This window comes from Mustela lutreola, chromosome 3, assembly GCF_030435805.1.
Source record: "Mustela lutreola isolate mMusLut2 chromosome 3, mMusLut2.pri, whole genome shotgun sequence".
NCBI lineage: Eukaryota > Metazoa > Chordata > Mammalia > Carnivora > Mustelidae > Mustela > Mustela lutreola.
Genome location: NC_081292.1, coordinates 123,090,688 through 123,110,341, shown reverse-complemented (window position 1 = coordinate 123,110,341; position 19,654 = coordinate 123,090,688). Strand labels below are relative to the sequence as shown.

At 34.3% G+C, this 19,654-nt stretch overlaps 1 long non-coding RNA gene across 4 annotated transcripts in view; it reads left to right on the top strand.

Moving 5' to 3' along the window:
* The window catches only part of LOC131826973 (uncharacterized), a 70,497-nt gene that overhangs the window by 31,539 nt on the left and 19,304 nt on the right, over positions 1 to 19,654 (top strand). The window contains exon 1 of one of the 4 annotated variants that reach the window (XR_009351816.1): positions 10,549 to 10,678. The exons of 2 other annotated variants lie outside the window; for them this stretch is intronic. This is a non-coding gene — a long non-coding RNA (uncharacterized LOC131826973). Of the gene's footprint in view, positions 1 to 10,548; positions 10,679 to 19,654 lie in introns of those variants that run through there. One more of the 4 variants, XR_009351815.1, reaches the window with a different exon arrangement.

Sequence of the window (19,654 nt, the reverse complement as noted above, 5' to 3'; positions counted from 1 at the left end):
CAAGAGAGAGAGAGAGACTTAGCCAAAAAAGATGAAAGTGTTTGAAGAAATAGAAACTAATAATGCTGATGTGAAATTTGAGTATAACATAAATAAAACTAGAGAAGCAATAGAGGACCATGAGAATGTTAACATTACTGTCATTAGAGATACTCTAGATATAGAGTCAGAGACGAATTTGATGAAGGAGAATTTATCAACATAGTAAGTAAAGTGGGTGTGATGAAAATGATGAAGATGTCTCAAAGGAAGTGATGTTGGCAAAAAACTCATAACCAAAGAAAATTTTGAGATATTTTATTGAAATTGAAAGATCAAAAGATAAAATATTGGCAGCTGATGCAAACTTAGAAAGAAGTATGGCAATTTACCAAGGCACAGAGAAAATGTTCATTCCATATATTTAGTTATACAATAAGAAGAGAGCAAGTATTGTTCAAACTACTTCTAAGTTTTTTTATTCAGTCTTTTCAGAGAATTGTAAATTCACATGCAGTGCTAAAAAATAATCAGACAGATCCCATGTGCCCTTTATCCAATGGTAAACATCTTCCAAAACTATAATATACTATCACAAACAGAATAATAATTTTTTTAAAAATGTAATTGTCCACATTTTCAATGTCTGAAGTCACAGTATTCTAGATAAACATTGGTTCTACTATTTTTTAGAATTTCCTGTACATTTACAAGTGGTTATGACTATTTGGTGTTTTGACAAAAATTTTAAAGGCTACGGAGCAATCATAATTTACCCATTAATTATTGAGATTGCTTTGCAGTCTCATAGTCTGCATAGTTATTGTTTTCAGGACCTTTTACTTTTTAAAGTTCTTTTACCCTGCAAAGCAAGGACTTCTGAAGGTCTGACAGAGTCTGTATGATCCATAGAGCCTAAACTATTTACTACCAGGGTTTGTACAGAAAAAGTTTGTCAACCTTGAAGTATGCTCTTAGTAGGCCTTTTATGTACTCTAAAATATTTCCATTTAGCGGGGTATGTTATCTGAAAGAATCAGATGATTTTTGGAAAAATCATTAGGAACTGTCAAGAAATTCACATCTAGAATATAAATAAGAACTTAAGGTATTTGAAGCTGTAAAATGTCTAGCATTAGAGAGCATTATAGCATTCATTAAAACGGGGTGGATTCTATTGAGTGGCTGAATGATTTGCATCTCGCCCACCCCACATACCTCCACCAGTATATGTCTGGAATTATTTTATTTTTATCCTTCCTGTCATGTCTTTATGGGAAAAAAATGCTAAGATAAGAACTGCATGGTACTGAGATTTCAGGACAGCTCTTTTAAACTTACTTCTTTGTTGATCTGTCTAGTTTAATAAAAGTGATTATATTTTACTTGTACAAATGTTCTAAGACTGAAAGGTTTATGTTTTCCCTACTTTGCCTATACAATGTCTTTAACAAAAAAGTTCATTTTATTCACTTATATTAAGATATTGTGAGTAATTTTAAAAGTAGAAAAAGAGTCACTTCACAGAGCAGTTTTTTTTTATTAGCTCTTGCCTTTCAGTAATTAAAAAAAAATAATAATTAATTACATATGAATTTGCATTATTATTTTGGAATTTTGAAGAGCACCACAAGTGATATTATTAAATAGTTTTACAAATCAAAAAAAAAAATGGAAATCAGAGCATTAGGACAGGAGAGATTCGGATTCTGTCTGTGTCACCATCCGTGTACTCTTTATCCATGATGACTTACTGTCACCATTAGAATGTCAGTGCTCAGGAAAGCATAGGATACAAATTAATCACCATAAAAAGTGTTACTCAGGCAACTCATCTAGAACAATATTGAGTTGAGTCTGCAAAAAAATGATGAAGACAAAGGGGAGAGACTCTACCAATATGCTTTTTATACCCTTAAAAGACCTACTGAGACTTTTGCTTTTCATTTATTTTCACCTTGCTGTGTGACTTTGGCCAATAAACTTAAGACCTTTAGTCAGTCGTTTTCTTATCTGTAAAAGAGGTAATAATAGTACTTACCTCAAATGTTAGCTTGAGAATTAAAAGAAATACTGCTTGTGAACGCTTAATACAAGGGTTGGCAAAAAGAGTTCTGGTAATTATCACAGCCTATGAACAATCTCTGAGTTCAGCCAACAGTCGCTTAAAAAAAATAACAAGCTAACTCTAATGTGATATGATAAGTATTACAAAACCCATTTGATGTAGTACACAGTCAGAAGCCACTTTACCTATTGACCATGATCTGCTTTCTGAGGCAGCCAAGTCAATAACCTCTCATCTTGTGCTTTTTAAAAAATCAAATTGGTGCCCACATATCATAATGATGCAAAAAATATCAGGGTCAAAATAACAGAGGAAAATTATAGGTTGGGAAGTCATTAAGAAAAACTGCAAACACAGATAAAAGCCAAGGGAGTAGTGTACTCTCTGTGTGGCAGCTTTTCAAGCACAGTGCCTAGCGAAGAAAGACCTGAAAGACTTATTCTCAGTCATCAGTCCTTGGAAATAGGAGCCCTTTCCTCGATCTAACAGAATCATCATTAGAGCAGAAAAATTTGGTCTGTGGTTGTTTCTCTCAATGTGTCCTTTTGCTTACAGTCTGAAATGTAGGAGACTGAAAATATTCAATAAACATTTGCCATATGGGCTTTAAGAAGCATTATCAGCCTAAAATGTGGGGGAAAGTACATGGCATTGAAAAATATTCTGCTAAATAATCTTGGCACAAGGAAAAAAAGACAAGCATCATTTGGAACAGTATTTTGTTATTAAAGAAGTAAATATTTTAAATCACTTTTTTTCCCTTTTCAATATATTGAATTAATTATCTTATCAAATAAGAGATGGAAGGTGAGATGACATAACTTAATGTAGAAAGAAATGTGACTGAGGGAGTGAGATGGATGAAACACACTTATTTAAGGAAAATAAAATAAAATAAATTAATATCCACATTATAGTTAAGAAAGTAGAGATTAAACTAAATAAACATGCAAGTAGTATGGAAAACAAATCTGACATGCTCTCCCATAAAGATAAGTAATAGGCTAGAGATACTTCAATGATCAGAGAAAGAATGGAGAACTTCTATAAATTAGTAATAAAAATACAGACATCCCAAAATGATCAATACATGTTTGAAAAGGTGCTCAATATTATCATTCATTAGGGAAATGAAGATTAAAACTACAAAGAGATACTACAGCATACCTTTGGAAATGACTAAAATTTATAAAGACTGGCCAATCTAAATATCACCACTGATGTGAAGCAAATGTAATTCTTATATATTGCTGGTAAGAATATAAAATTTGTAAGACTATTTGACATTTTCTAGTAAACACAACACATACGCTGAATGCAATATCTATGACATAGCAATTCCATTACTAGGTATTATGAAAAAATACTTTTACATACGCAAAAAGCTGTGTACAAGAATGTCATAGTGACTTTATTCATAATGGTTAAAGATTGAAAGCATCCTAAATGTCTGCCAAGAGAAAAATGAATATCTAAATTGTATTCATAAAGTGGAATACCACTTAGTAGTAAAAAAATAATAAACAGTATACACAACATGAATGAGTCTTCAATATGTCATGTCAAATAACATAAGACAGTTATAAAAGAATAAATGATATATGATTTCATATATAAAGGTCAAGAACAGGCAAAACTAAGCTATGGTGACAGAAGTCAAAATAGTGCTAACTTTTATGGGTACAGTTGGGATTGACTGGAAAGGTCATGAGGGAACTTTCAAGTATGATGGAAATATTGTACTGTGATTTGGGTGGTCTTATGCTGAGTATATTATCAAATTTAAGCACATAATTTGGTAAGTTTTGACAAATGTGCTAGATCATATAATCATCACCACAATCAGGACTTATATCTATTCTGTTCTATATGGTGGCCAATAGCCACATGTGCTAATGAGCACTTGATACTAAGAGATGCTGTAAGTATAGACTACACTCTGGGTTTTAAAGATTTAGTACAAAAAATGTAAAATACTCATTAATTTTTACACTGGTTACATGTTAAAGTGTTTAATCCTTCTCTGTTCTTACCTTTTGTTCTCTGACTAGTTTCTTTTCCTGGTGCCTTGGTGTGGTTTTCTTTATGCTTATTCTGCTTTGGGTTCTTGGAGTTTCTAGGATATTTGGTTTTATAGTTTCCATCAGTTTCTTTTCATTTTTTCAAAAGATTTTATTTATTTATTTGACAGACAAAGATCACAAGTAGGCAGAGAGGTAGGCAGAGAGAGAGAGAGAGAGGAGGAAGCAGGCTCTCTGCTTCGCAGAGAACCAGATGTGGGAATGGATACCAGGATTCTGAGATCATAACCTGAGTTCGAAGGCAAAGGGTTAACCCACTGAGCTACCCTGGTGCCCTCTTTTCATTTATTTTTTAGTTTTTAGTTTTTCGTCAAGATTTTTCTTCTCTTTCTTTTCTTTCCTCCCCTTAGAATTAAATTATGAATATTACAGTACATTTAGTAATGTTCCTCAGGTCACTGACCTGCTAATTGCTTTGTTTATATTTCTTTTCTATGTGCTTCATACTGGTAGTTTCTAAGTCCTTAAGTATATTGATTTCTTCAATATCTAATCATCACTAATTTCATTATTTTTTCCACTATCACTATTGAACTTTATCTCTCTAGAATTTGCATTTGTATATTTTGTTTGGTTTTTATTCACTTTACTCTCTTAACAGGTTTGTGTTTTCCCTTCAATTTTCTGAATATATGGAACACATTTTATTTTTCTGGATCTGTTTTACGTAAAATTATAATTAGAATTTACAATTTAAAAATTACCTCATCTATGTAATTTTTTAGTTTGCATTGATTGAGTTTTATCCTCCTTATGAGACCAAATTTCCTGCTTCCAAGCAAGTTTGGAAATTTGGATGTTCAACGGTATGAATTTTACATTTTTGAGTTCTTGCATTCATGTAAATAGTGTTGGACTTTTTTTTACAGGTAGTTTAAGTTACTTGGAATTTGTTTAATACATCTGACATTTACTTTTAAGCTTTGCTGGTCATTGCAGAGCAGTCTAATCCAGGGCTAATTGAGCTTTATTACTAAGGTGATTTTTTCTGAGAATTCTGTCTGATGCTTTATTTATTGAGATTTTTCAATTTTTGGCTGGTGGTAATATGAACTATTCCTAGCCGTGTGTGAGATTTGGAAATTGTTCAGTTTTCTCTTTTCTGGAAGTTCTTTCCCCAACATTTGTAACTTCCTTTTATCACATGCATTGAGTTGTACTCAGCTGAAGAGTTGAGGGATCTTCTTCAAATCTCTTTACCCTTCCTCTGTGCAACAACCTCTCTTCAATATTGAGTCACAAATTATAGGCACCATAGCTTCCATAAACTTTGATCTATGTCTCCTCATATTAATGACCACCACATTCTTTGTAAGCTTTTTTTCTTTTTCTCCCGTCACAACCCCCAAACTTTTTCTAGGCAGGAAGCTGAGGTGATCAGAGGGTTTACTTCATCTGTTTTCTGTCACTTAGGATCAGCATCCTATGCTATCTGTTGCCCAATATCTGAAAAACATGGTTTCTAATATTTTATCCTATTCTCCTGTGGTTTGAGATAGGGACATAAGACTTTTTATTTCATACAGATGTAAAATTAAAATCAGTAATTATCTTTGAATTGACTTGTTTCCATATTTAGCAGATTATACATTCAGGTACTCTTTAAGAGGCTCAGAAACCCTTATTAATTGATTCAAAGAATGCAGAAAAATGTGCCCCCCAAAAGTGTAAATATTAAATAGAGAACCATGAAAAGAAATAAAAAGTTGAAAAATAAGCTGGTAAATATTTCAATATTTGTATGGATAATTTATCAGCTTGTCACTCAGCAAAATTTTGGATTCAAAATTAGGAAGTGCCTCTTGAGAATAGAGATTGTTAAGAGATAATATAGGTTACTAAGAGAAGTTGTTCTAATGTTATTTTCCCCTGGAAATAAGGAAGAAACTTTTCCTCCACAAATGTTTTAAATAAAGTTTTCTGGAAGAATAATGCTGAACAGGATAAATGATTTTTTTCCAATTTCTCTATTTTTATAACATGCTTTCTCTCAGTCATCTAAGAATGCTTAATCAGCTAATTTCTATTTTCACTGATTAGCCTTCTGTGTGCCTGGCTCACTAAATAATCCAGTCACCATCTACACTTTGAGAATGATGAATCATGACACATATTCTTCCTACCCTTCTTCTTCTCCAGAATCTCCTTTTCATCAAAATCCTCTTAATGAAAAAAATAACTTATTTATCAAGGAATGGCATTATATAAGATTTCAGTAAAAATGAATATTCTGTATGACTGAAAGTTACCTCTTTGTTTATCTACACTCTAAAATGTTAAGCAGCTGTGTTTTGCATGTTTTTTTCTATTTGATTCTTAAGCACAATGCTATTTGATATCTGTAGTACCAGAATTACTCATTTGTGAACACCAAAAGCTGTGTAATATTCTCACATACAGTGTGTGTGACTCTTGACTCTTTTCCAGAGGGTTAAGATTATGGAAATTAGACTCCTGGATGAATGACTAATTACTGCCGAGGTGGATGCCTATGAAACTGTATGCAATGTTTTTATCAAGGAAACTAAGGATGATATTAAAATTTTTATTCATTAATTCATGTGTTTGATAAATATTTATTGCATTCTTATTATGATTCAGAGACTACATTTGAGTATATAATGATAAATATAAATATTACAATTTTTTTACAATATATAATTACAAAATGCCAATTACAAATATAAATATAAATAAGTAAAAATAATTAACATTAACACCTTTATTCTCTGCATTTAACTTTCCATAATGGGTTAGCTACACTCTATTTAATATGTAGTAGTGAAGTTGAATTTTTTGTCAAGAACTCTTTACTACTCTAATTTACTGTATTTACTCTTCTAATCCTAGGTATAAATTATCAAAGTGCTTGGAGTGCAGTTCTGGGTAGTTTTGAAATAATACATTTAAATAGTGATAGAATGTAGTTTACCCAGTATGGTTTAAAAAAATAAAATACATTTCGAATTTATCGTTGTGTACCATGTAAGAGAATGGTCGAGTTTCATTCTTCTACATATAGCTGTCCAGTTTTCAAAAAAAAAAATAAGCATGATTGATCTGACTGTGGCACAAATAAGCCTCACTTTTCAATTTCCTAAAGTCCTAACTTTACATTGGCTTTCTGGATAGTATGTTTGAGTCCTAAACCTCACACTAGAGTAATACTAATGATTTATAATTATATCTACAGTGAAATGGGATACTCAGAAGCTTCTTTCAGCAAACGTCCTCCTACAGATGTGATCTGGTTTATGGTGGCTATTTGGTATTGCACATTTTTTACTACAAGTCTCAAAAAAAATCTTGATAGAGTATTTCTGTAAGTAGTTCCAGAGGATTATTGATGACTCTGCAAGGATGCCAGATTGCCTCATTTTGAGACAATTAAAACAGGACTTTAGGCAGCCATTATTTGCATCTTCAGGAGAAAAACCCATTAGCACAAGGCCAGGGGTTCATTGGGGCCTGGAGAAGCTACCTTGAATAATAATCCTGGACCCCAGTAAACTTGAGCAAGCAGAGCTAGTTGATGCCTGTTAGAGCAGTCTGCATGTAGACAGACGGGCACAGAAACAGAAGCTGGGAGTCTTTTAGGATGATAACTAATATATTTTTTATGAGGCCAACTGAAATGAGACTCCAGAGAGAGCAACAGAAAAGACTGATCAGAAAGAATAAAATTGGTGACAAGAAGATTGGAAAGTAGAATTCATTGTAAAACATATAAACCATGGGGAAGTCTGTGCACAGAAACAGACTAAACTTCAGAAATCCATATTTTGCTAGAGGTCAACTTAATGAATTATCAATGTGAATACTTAAAATCTTTAATACTTTACCAGATATGGGAGAAGACCAGTTGTTGACTAGAAAGAAAATACCATCTCTCTGTCAGGGGGGTCAACATCGTATTAGGAAATACCCACGCACAGATTTGGAATAAAGAAGACAGGAAGAATTCTTTCAAAGGTACACTTACAAAACAAAACAAAACAAAACAAAACAAAAACCCCAAAACAAAAGACCACAGTTCTTGGTCTCTGTGTTAGCAAACCAACATACAAACTGACCCACTCCCACAGTCAATATTGACACTGATATTTCCTCTTCCTGAAGTAGACTTAACTAATGCTAGATGAAATGCAACCAATGTATTTTAACAACCAAGGGCTAGGTGTTCTAGTAGGGATAGACATGGTGAGGGGGACAGATGAAGTGAAGTCACCATTATTATTATTATTTTTTTGATGTCCCTAGTTCTTGGCCTAGCCACCTCTTCTCATATAAAGTTTTACAAATAAACTACTCCAAAATCCACTATGTTCAGGTACTATGCCAGGCACTGGAAAAACAAAATTATTAAAAATTTGGTCTTTTTCCTCAAAGAGCTCATAAATGAGGAAACAGATAAACAGTGGGAATTGTGTTTGATAAGTATATTACATATCTTGGGTTTCTATGCCTGCAATATAGTGGTGAAATATGAGATAATTACATTTCATTTCCTTCTTCAAGAGTTGGAATACTTGCCTGAAGAAACAGAATGCTAGAAAATTTCATCGCGCTAGCCAATACAAATGTAAAACAAAGCCTAAAAGACTAGTTTTATTTCCAGCAAAATTCAGAGAAAAATGTGACAACTTACAAAGCTATTTATTCTAAAGACTATACATATATATTTTAATTAGGAATAGTAAATCTCATCTACTGTAACAGGTTCATTTCATGCTGTTCAAGCTTCATTAAAAAAAAAAAAAGGCAAAATTAACTAACAATAGAACACTTGATTATAGCTGCAACTTAGATGGAATAGGATTTTGTAAATAGTTTTTATGGTGTTTTCATGGATATTTAAGACCCTAATAACAAGTATCTTACTAGAAAAAATATATGTAATATTAGTTTTTCTATTTTGAAACAATGTAATATAAGCTATGTGTACAGTATATGCACAGTACATTCATATATAAATATGTATAATGCATATAACATACACACATGTATACACAGGCACATTTATGAAATAAAAGGCTGACTCAGAAAACTAATGAAATTGCTCATACCTATCAAAATTCAAGGGGCATTATTCTTCACAGAGCTAGAAAAAATAATTCTAAAATTTGTAGAGAACCTCAAAAGATCCTGAATAGTAGAAGTAATCTTGAGAAAGAAGAACAAAGAAGGAGATAACATACTCCCTGATTTCAAACTATACATAAAAGCTATAGTAATCAAAACAGGATGGTATTAATACAGTAACAGACACACAGACAAAAGCCCAGAATTGAGAGCCCAGAAGTTAACACATGAGAAAAATTAATCTATGACATGAGAGCCAAGAACATACAATGGAGAAAGAGCAGGTTTTTTTAATAAATTTAAGGAAAAGTGGACATTCACATGCAAAAGAATAAAATTTGACCACAATTTTACATTATATACAAAAATTAACTCAAAATGGATAAAAGATTTTAATGTAAGTCCTGAAACTATAAGAGTATTAGAGAAAACATGGGTGGTAAACTCATTGACATCAGTCTTAGCAACATATTTGTGGATCTGTCTCCAAAGTCTAGGGAAACAAGGGCAAAAGACAACAAATGGGCCTACATCAAACTAAAAAGCTTCTATATAGCAAAGGAAATACTCATCAAAACAAAAAGGTAATCCACGAAATGGGTGAAAACATTTGCAAGCCATAGATTCAATAAAGGGTTAATATCTAAAATATGTAAGAAATTCATACAACTCAACACACACACACACACCAAAAAAAAAAAAAAAAAAAAAAAGAGTAAAAAATGAGCAAAGAGGGAAGCCTGGGTGGCATAGTTGGTTAAATGTCTGTCTGGCTCAGGTCACTATCTGAGTCCTGGGATCAAGCCCTGCATTGGGCTCCCTGTTCAGTTTCTCCCTTTCCCTTCTCCCTATTCCTCTGCCACCCGCCCCCAACTCTCCCTCTCATGAAAAGATGCTCAATATCATTAATTTTCAGGAAAATGCAAATCAAAACCAGGACGTATCACCTTATACCTGTCAGAATGGCTGTTACAAAAAAGAAATAACAAGTGTTGGCAAGGTTGTGGATTAAAAGGAAGCCTTGGGGAACCTGCGTGGCTCAGTAAGTAAAGCATCTGCCTTTGGCTCAGGTCATGATCTCAGGGTCCTAGGATCTCATGAAAAGATGCTCAATATCATTGATTTTCAGGAAAATGCAAATCAAAACCAGGACGCATCACCTTATACCTGTCAGAATGGCTGTTACAAAAAAGAAATAACAAGTGTTGGCAAGGTTGTGGAGAAAAAGGAAGCCTTGGGGAACCTGCGTGGCTCAGTAAGTAAAGCATCTGCCTTTGGCTCAGGTCATGATCTCAGGGTCCTAGGATCTCATGAAAAGATGCTCAATATCATTGATTTTCAGGAAAATGCAAATCAAAACCAGGACGCATCACCTTATACCTGTCAGAATGGCTGTTACAAAAAAGAAATAACAAGTGTTGGCAAGGTTGTGGAGAAAAAGGAAGCCTTGGGGAACCTGCGTGGCTCAGTAAGTAAAGCATCTGCCTTTGGCTCAGGTCATGATCTCAGGGTCCTAGGATCGAGTCCCACATTGGGCTCTCTGCTCAGCAGAGAATCTGCTTCTCCCTCCTCCTGCTCCTATGCTCCCACTCACTCCTGCTCTCTCTCTTTCTCTTCTCCCCTTAAATAAATAAATAAAATATCAAAAAAAAAAAAAAAGATAAAGATAAAAGAACCCTTGTGCACTATTGGTGGGAGTATAAATTGTTACAGTCACAGTGCAAAACAATATGGAGGCTACTCAAAAATTAAAAGTAAAACTGTCTAAATAAATAAATAAATAAAACTACCATATGGTCCAGTAATTCCACTTATAGGTATTTACCCGAAGAATACAAAAAACAAAAACACTAATTTGAGAAGACATATGCACTCCTATGTTTATTGCATCATTATTTTCAATAGCCAAGATGTGGAGATAACATAGTGTCCACCGATAGACGCACGGGTAAAGGAGATGTGGTATCCATATATACAATGGAATCCTGTGCAGCCATAAAAGAGGATGAGATCATGCCATCTGAGTTGACATGGAAGATCTAGAGGGTATTATGCTAAGTGAAATAAATAAGTCAGGCTAAGAAAGAGAAATACCACATGATGTCACTCATATGTAGAGTCTAAAATCAAGCAAAGGAATAAACAAACAAAAATAAATAAAAAGCAAACAAAGCAAGTGAATAAACAAAGAAACAAAAGGCAGGGTTATATTACAATTATAGAGAACAAACTGGTGTTTGCCAGAGGGTGGTAGGTCCAGGTGATGAGCAAAACGTGTGCAGGTAAGTTAGTTGACACAGTCTTCTGGTTACAGAATGAGTAAGTAACGGAATAAAAGACCCAGCATTGGGAAAATAGCCAAGGACACTGTAATAAAGTTACATGGTGACAGATGGTAGCTACACTTGTGGTGAGCAAGGCATAAAGTATAGAGGGGGTGAAGCATTATGTTGTATACTGGAAACTATGTAACATTACATGTCAACTCTACTCAAGTAAATAAAAATGAGTACAGAGTATATGTAAAATGCAATGGTATAAACAGCTGATCTTTTAAAATATTTTATTTATTTTTATTTGAGAGTGAGCAAGCAAGAGAACACGGAGAGCACAGAGAGAGAGGGAGAGAAGCAGACTCCCTGCTGAGGAGAGAGCCTGATGCAGGGCTCAATCCCAGGACCCTGGGATCATGACCTTTGTTGAAGGCAGACACTTAACTGACTGAGCCACCCAGGTGTCCCAGAAGCTGATTTTCTTTTTTTTAACTGAATCCATATTCCATAGTTCTCCATGTCTTCTTGCTCACTTTTCAGTTTCTAACCTCAAGTCCTTTAAAAAAAAAATTCTTCTGCCTTTTTGATATCAACTACCAAACCAAACCTGTTCAGCTCTGTATGGCTTCTAGATACAGTACACTTTACTATTTGGGAGTAGTAATATAAATCCAAACGTTTTGCCTCCAACACTAAGGCTGAGAAGATTTTATCAAGATGACTGCTGATACCCTGATCTCTGTTCTATAATAAGCAGGACATACTGAATATCAATAGCATTAGAGAAGGGAACAACAACAGCACTATGAGCCAGAGACCCAGATCCTAGTGGGAACCGATGGCACAGGCAAGCAAGATCCAGAATCAAAAGAAAAATAATGGAACAAACATCAATCAGCTTTTATCATAGAGAAAAGAAGTTTTCTTTCAGACTTGTTTTACAGCCAAACTGTGTCTGAAGGGCGGGACCTGTACACCTGTGCCTTAAGATAATTCTAACACTGTCCTACAGTACTGTTGATACAATATAAAATAGAACAGGTATAGATATTAGAGTCAGGGTTCTTCACATAAATTTAGAAAACAATTCATTGAAATCAGCTTATTTTTTAATAGGCAAAATCTCATCAGATTGTGATGACAATCAAAAGGAATATTGAAAGTAAAATAAGTTATCAGGGTTTAATACATTCTTTGTCTTCTTTTCTAATAAATAATATATAGAAGAAGGAGTGGGCTTTTAGGAGCCTCCTCTAGCTACTAGCTGCTGATTTACTGATGTGCTTAACAATATTCAAAATATTGTGTTAGAGAAGTAGAGGCTGCAATAGGTCCACAGAATCTGGTTACAAAGAAATAGCATCTGGGATGGATTGCTACATCACCCAGCAAGATAATCCCTTCTTATTTGATCCTCAATGTTTGTGGGTTTCACACTTGTGATTAAGGGGATGAGAAAGTGCTTTAGAAACAAGGAGAACGCTTCTTAGCACAGGTAAAGAACACCTGCCTCATGGTGCCACCAACTTGCTTGCCTCACTCATGCTACCTCTGTGGTTCCTGACATCCTTATTTAATACACCTCAGCACCTCATCCTTCCCCGCTGCAGGTAAGAAAAATATTTTTTGTTTGTTTGTTTATTTGTTTGTTTAAATACCATCTTAAGTAAATTAGTGTGTATAAGCATGATTTGTATAATTACAGCAGTTAGTAATTAGTCTAAGTAGAGATCATGTCACTGCTAGTAAACATCATTAAAGCATACAAGCGTAGACAAGCCTATAAGTTTTTTGCAAGAAAAAAAGTGCATTACGTGACTTTCCCAATCACCTTTTGGAACAAACTTGACTTCAAACATACTGTACTTCTCTCTAGGTAAAAATTATTGTATAGGAATGTTTCTTAGGAGTACTTTTCTTCACAGATTTTAAATAATTTTTAAAATCAGAAAAATAAAATGCCAAAAATATAAACTTTTTCTTTCCTTTTTTTCCTGCTTCCATGTGAAAGAACTGTCACTTATACTGTCTCTCGGTGGGAAGTTTTATTTAAGGTTTCACCCTTCTTAGTGCCCTAATGGAAACTGACTTTTTGTGTTTATCATTTACTACTTTGTATAGCTATTAAAATGTATGAATGCTAAATTTTCCCACCTACACTACAAGCTCTTTTGAGCTTAACACTTTTACATTCCTTATGCTCACAGCCCCAAAGATGATGCCTTCCAAATATCTAGTAGCTGCTAAGTCAATTAAAAAAAAAGCTGAGTAAAATGTGTATGCTAGTAGTAATTATTTAAACAAGTTTAATTTGTCTCAATAGATCAAATCTATACAAAGAATAAAAATTATTTGTTCAGCATATTTAAAGTACAAAAAAATGTTTTGTTTTACACTAGCCCTTTGTGTCTTTATAACTGCCTCATGAGGAAATTATTTATACAAATGAAGGCAAAAACTCAAAGAAGTTACAGACAATGTAAAGTTATAGCATGTCATTTGGAATGCAACTGGTGGAGATATAAATTAAATTCAAGAACTTCAACTAGTGAATACCTAAACCTGAATCTATTTAATTACATAATAACTAAAATATATGAAAGAGAATTTATGTAAAAAAGTAAATCTAACTAGCTTTGTGAATAATAAATACATCTTTGAAAGAACACTTTTTCAAGAAAATATATACATTTGATTCTTATTATTCATTATAGCTATGTTCTGTAAAGTTGCTGTAAACAGTGAGATAGCAAACCCTGAATCATTGCTCCTTGAAAAAAAAGCAGTGCTAGATACCTATAAGACATCCACAACATTTTCCACATGTAACCTTGTTTTACATGTCTTTTGTTTAGATACCTTATTTAATACATATTGTTGATTCATTAATATTGAACCCACAGTCAACAGCACTATACCTCATGCCTAAATAAAGCTTGCCCAACACACACAGTCTCAGTAAGGCACAGCACAACCTTTTGTAATTAGGAACAGTAGACAGCACTGAACACTCTGCTCGGTGGCCATTTTAAGCAATGACATCAATACTAAAATATCAAAAGATGAAAAATCAGATGTCAATAAATAACTCATAAAAGGTATGCTTGTTTATAGCGGTATAACCAAAATAAGAAGGCAAATTATCTCCTGATTTGATCTTAGCTGGGAAAGCACATTTTGGGTGATTCATATTTCTCACCTCTCTGGACATATGCATGTCTCCAAATTACTGTGAAAGTATTATGAGCATTGATTTGGGGATTGCAAATAAATTTTAGTCAGTAGGCAAATTTGTAAACAGAGTCCATTAATAATGAGAATCAACTATATTAAATTCCCAAACAAGAAATATCGTGCTATACATTAAGGAAGATGAGTAAAATATTATTGCTGATTTTGAAAAGTTCAAAGTCTCTCTGGGGAGATGGAATATTAACAGGTAAGGCCTGTTCAACGTAATTGTGTTCTTATCATTGGAGAATCACAAAGGAGAAAACAAGTTGATCTCTAGTTTGCATGTGACTATGTCCTTCAGTTTTACATATACGGAATAATGGGGTCAATGCCCACTGCAGTTCTTATCATTTTCAGTCTATGAACCAGCTCTTCCTTGTTGATATGAAAGAAACCTCAAAAAGCACTGCCTCATTGTTTTTCTACCCTTTTGGTGCTCAGTAAGGCAAATTAAGGTCTCATGGAAATTTGATTTTAGAAAAGTGAAACATTTCTTATATCCTTGTATTATATATCACTCCTATACATTTTCCCACTGAACTGGTTCTATAAGCATTATTAGAGAAAAACGCCAGTACCCTCTTTCTCCATGAAGACAGTGGTACACTACTATAATATAATTACCTCTCCTTTCTTCTTCAAGACTTATCCAAATGAGATTTGTGTGTTTCCATAAAACCTCAAATTTCTTACCTTCTGCAACTTAACAATTGATTATATTTCCTTGAGTAACATAGTGCTTTCTAAAAATAACTTTTTAAAATTATTCTAGATCTGAGAACTAATCCCCTACATATTAATAGATTTAATACCTGTATACCTGAAAATCTATAACTCCAGGTATGTTTCCCAATTTTCTGGCCTGGGCCTGTACCCTGAAAAATAAAGTATAATTATTTTGCTATGTTATATTGTTCCTATGACACACCTATTTTACTCTGGGATCTAATTCTTTTCCTTTCTTTTCTTCACTTTTCTTCTTTCTTTTTCTCTCTTTCTTCCAATTTTCTAGAGAATTATTTTGACCTTCTACTCATCCTTTACACTCTCTACCCCATCTATAAAAAGACAAGACCAATAACCTTAATATTTAAACTATTGTTCATGTAAATAAGACTCGATCTTAATAATCTTTAGCAAAACTCTATCTTTTGTTGGAAACGTCTCATTCATTTAACCTTGCACTTAACACCAGTGCCTTAGATGGCAAAACATGGTTTAAACTCATCGCATCCAATTAATCATGTTTAAATTTCACACTGAACCATGGACGCCTTTGGTCTGTCCCAATTTTCAACTGCCTCTCATACTACAATTGTGCAGATTTCCATCCTCTTACATTTTTGTACATCTGTTAAATTAGCTCTTTATTTCCACTCCTCTACTATGAAACCTGAGTTTGCATTCTCTGAATTTGAAATTAACTTTTAGCTAATATTTGAAAAGTATTTATTTAGGTGAATTTGAGATACATATTTACTTTCTGTACTAGAACACTGAAACTCCAAAAGAAACCATTTTACCAGGATGCCTGGGTGGCTCAGTTCCTTAAGGGTTTGCCTTCGGCTCAGGTCATGCTGGGATCCAGCGCCTCATGGGTTCCGTGCTCAGCAGGGAGCATGCTTCTCCCTCTCCTCTCTGCTTGTCCTCTCTCTCACTATCTCTGGCTCTCTCAAATAAATAAATAAATAAAATCTAAAAAACAAAAAAAGAAAAGAAACTATTTTACCCCCAAGACTGTATGTTACCTAAAGCATTTTGAACATTACTCTCCTCCACAACCTAACAGTGCTATATCACTGGACCTCATACACTTGTTGAAATGGGATTCATTTTGGTCAGATCTAAAGTTCTTTTAACTAGTATTTTTATAAATTTTCAATTTGATTTGATCTCCTATGATCATTCCTGTGACATAGAAAGAGATTATGCACTTTGGTGAGGTTTGTTCTGTAAAATCTCACAGATGATTATCATTACTCTGTCATTTAGAAAATTGAAAATTATTCTGGGATGTGTTGGCAGCAAAAATATATTAATATTTTACAGTTTTGTATCATTAGAGGAAATAGAAGTTTTTGAAATATCATCCTGTTAATCAGTTGATCTTTCCCCTCAATAATTGGGTCTTTCAATATATTTCTAAAATTATTGGTTATGGTTTTTCAGGTAATATAAAGTAAAATTCATTTAATAAAAAAATACCACTTGAAAATAATGGCTTTTTTTTTTCTTGTATTGAATTCAATTCTCTCAACACTCTTGGTGGCTAATTCATTGCGATTATCATTTAAAAGTTTGGTCTTCTAATTTTTAACGTTTAAAATTGAGATAATTAGAAATTACATGATAATGACTAATTAGAATATGAAGAGCGCTATGCCTGAAGCACAAATAATGAGTGGGAATGCGTTGTATTTTTTTAATGTTTGGAATTATATTGGTATTTGAGACATGCAATTATCATTTTTAATAGCAATTTTGTTCATACAAAGAAGTTTTAAAACAGAATTATAGCTTGAAACCTCCCAATCTGTACAAATTTGTTAAAATCTCACTTATGTCCTTTTAATTTTCATATATATAAACTGTGAATTTGAAGCTGAGATTTTCTATTTTTAAAAAGAACATTTGGGGTTACATTAAAATATGTGTCTCATCTCATTTTTGAGATATATTAGACAGCAGGCTAATTCATTATGGGCCAGTTGGTTGGCAATGGTGCAGCTACTCAATGAATAAATCCAACCTCAGCCCAAAGTCGTTCAGTGAGAAAGTAAATAGAACTTTAATTTAGTTAACCTCTCACCAAATAACTTTGAGCTGAGGTTGTATTTATACCAGCTATATTACATACTTATGTAGAGAGATTTTTTAAAAAAATATTTTATTTATTCATTTGATAGAAAGAGATCACAAGTAGGCAGAGAGGTAGGCACAGAGAGAGGAAGGGAAGCAGGCACCCTACTGAGCAGAGAGCAGAGATGCAGGACTCAATCCCAGGACCCTGAGATCATGACCTGAGCGGAAGGCAGCGGCTTAACCCACTGAGCCACCCAATCTCCCCAGTAGAGAGATATTTTGATAAAACTGTAAGAGTAAGGAATATGGCAAGATTTTTGGATGAATTATTAGTTATTAATAAGGATGGCTTGGGTATTACAGTTCGATTGTGATGATTATTTTGCCACTAATTCCATCTTAACTTTTTTTTTTTAAGATTTTATTTATTTGAAAGAGAGAGAGATCACGAGTAGGCAGAAAGGCAGGCAGAGAGAGAGGGAGAAGCAGGCACCCCGCCGAGCAGAGAGCCTGATGCGGGGCTTAATCCGGGACCCTGAGATCATGACCTGAGCCGGAGGCAGAGGCTTAACCCACTGAGCCACCCAGGCGCCCCTTAACATTTTTTTTTAATTTTTTATTTTTTATAAACATATATTTTTAACCCCAGGGGTACAGGTCTGTGAATCACCAGGTTTACACACTTCACAGCACTCACCAAAGCACATACCCTCTCCAATGTCCATAATCCCACCCCCTTCTCCCAAACCCCCTCCCCACAGCAACCCTCAGTTTGTTTTGTGAGATTAAGAGTCACTTATGGTTTGTCTCCCTCCCAATCCCATCTTGTTTCATTGATTCTTCTCCTACCCACTTAATCCCCCATGTTGCATCACCACTTCCTCATATCAGGGAGATCATATGATAGTTGTCTTTCTCTGCTTGACTTATTTCACTAAGCATGATACGCTCTAGTTCCATCCATGTTGTCGCAAATGGCAAGATTTCATTTCTTTTGATGGCTGCATAGTATTCCATTGTGTATATATACCACATCTTCTTGATCCATTCATCTGTTGATGGACATCTAGGTTCTTTCCATAGTTTGGCTATTGTGGACATTGCTGCTATAAACATTCAGGTGCACGTGCCCCTTTGGATCACTATGTTTGTATCTTTAAGGTAAATACCCAATAGTGCAATTGCTGGGTCATAGGGCAGTTCTATTTTCAACATTTTGAGGAACCTCCATGCTGTTTTCCAGAGTGGCTGCACCAGCTTGCATTCCCACCAACAGTGTAGGAGGGTTCCACTTTCTCCGCATCCTCGCCAGCATCTGTCATTTCCTTCCTTGTTGAGGAAGACACAAAGAAATGGAAAAATGTTCCATGCTCCTGGATTGGAAGAATAAATATTGTGAAAATGTCTATGCTACCTAAAGCAATCTACACATTTAATGCAATTCCTATCAATGTACCATCCATCTTTTTCAAAGAAATGGAACAAATAATGCTAAAATTTATATGGAACCAGAAAAGACCTCGAATAGCCAAAGGGATATTGAAAAAGAAAGCCAACGTTGGTGGCATCACAATTCCGGACTTCAAGCTCTATTACAAAGCTGTCATCATCAAGACAGCATGGTACTGGCACAAAAACAGACACATAGATCAACGGAACAGAATAGAGAGCCCAGAAATAGACCCTCAACTCTACAGTCAACTAATCTTCGACAAAGCAGGAAAGAATGTCCAATGGAAAAAAGACAGCCTCTTCAATAAATGGTGCTGGGAAAATTGGACAGCCACATGCAGAAAAATGAAATTGGACCATTTCCTTACACCACACACAAAAATAGACTCAAAATGGATGAAGGACCTCAATGTGCGAAAGGAATCCATCAAAATCCTTGAGGAGAACACAGGCAGCAACCTCTTCGACCTCAGCCGCAGCAACATCTTCCTAGGAACAATGCCAAAGGCAAGGGAAGCAAGGGCAAAAATGAACTATTGGGATTTCATCAAGATCAAAAGCTTTTGCACAGCAAAGGAAACAGTTAACAAAATCAAAAGACAACTGACAGAATGGGAGAAGATATTTGCAAATGACATATCAGATAAAGGACTAGTGTCCAGAATCTATAAAGAACTTAGCAA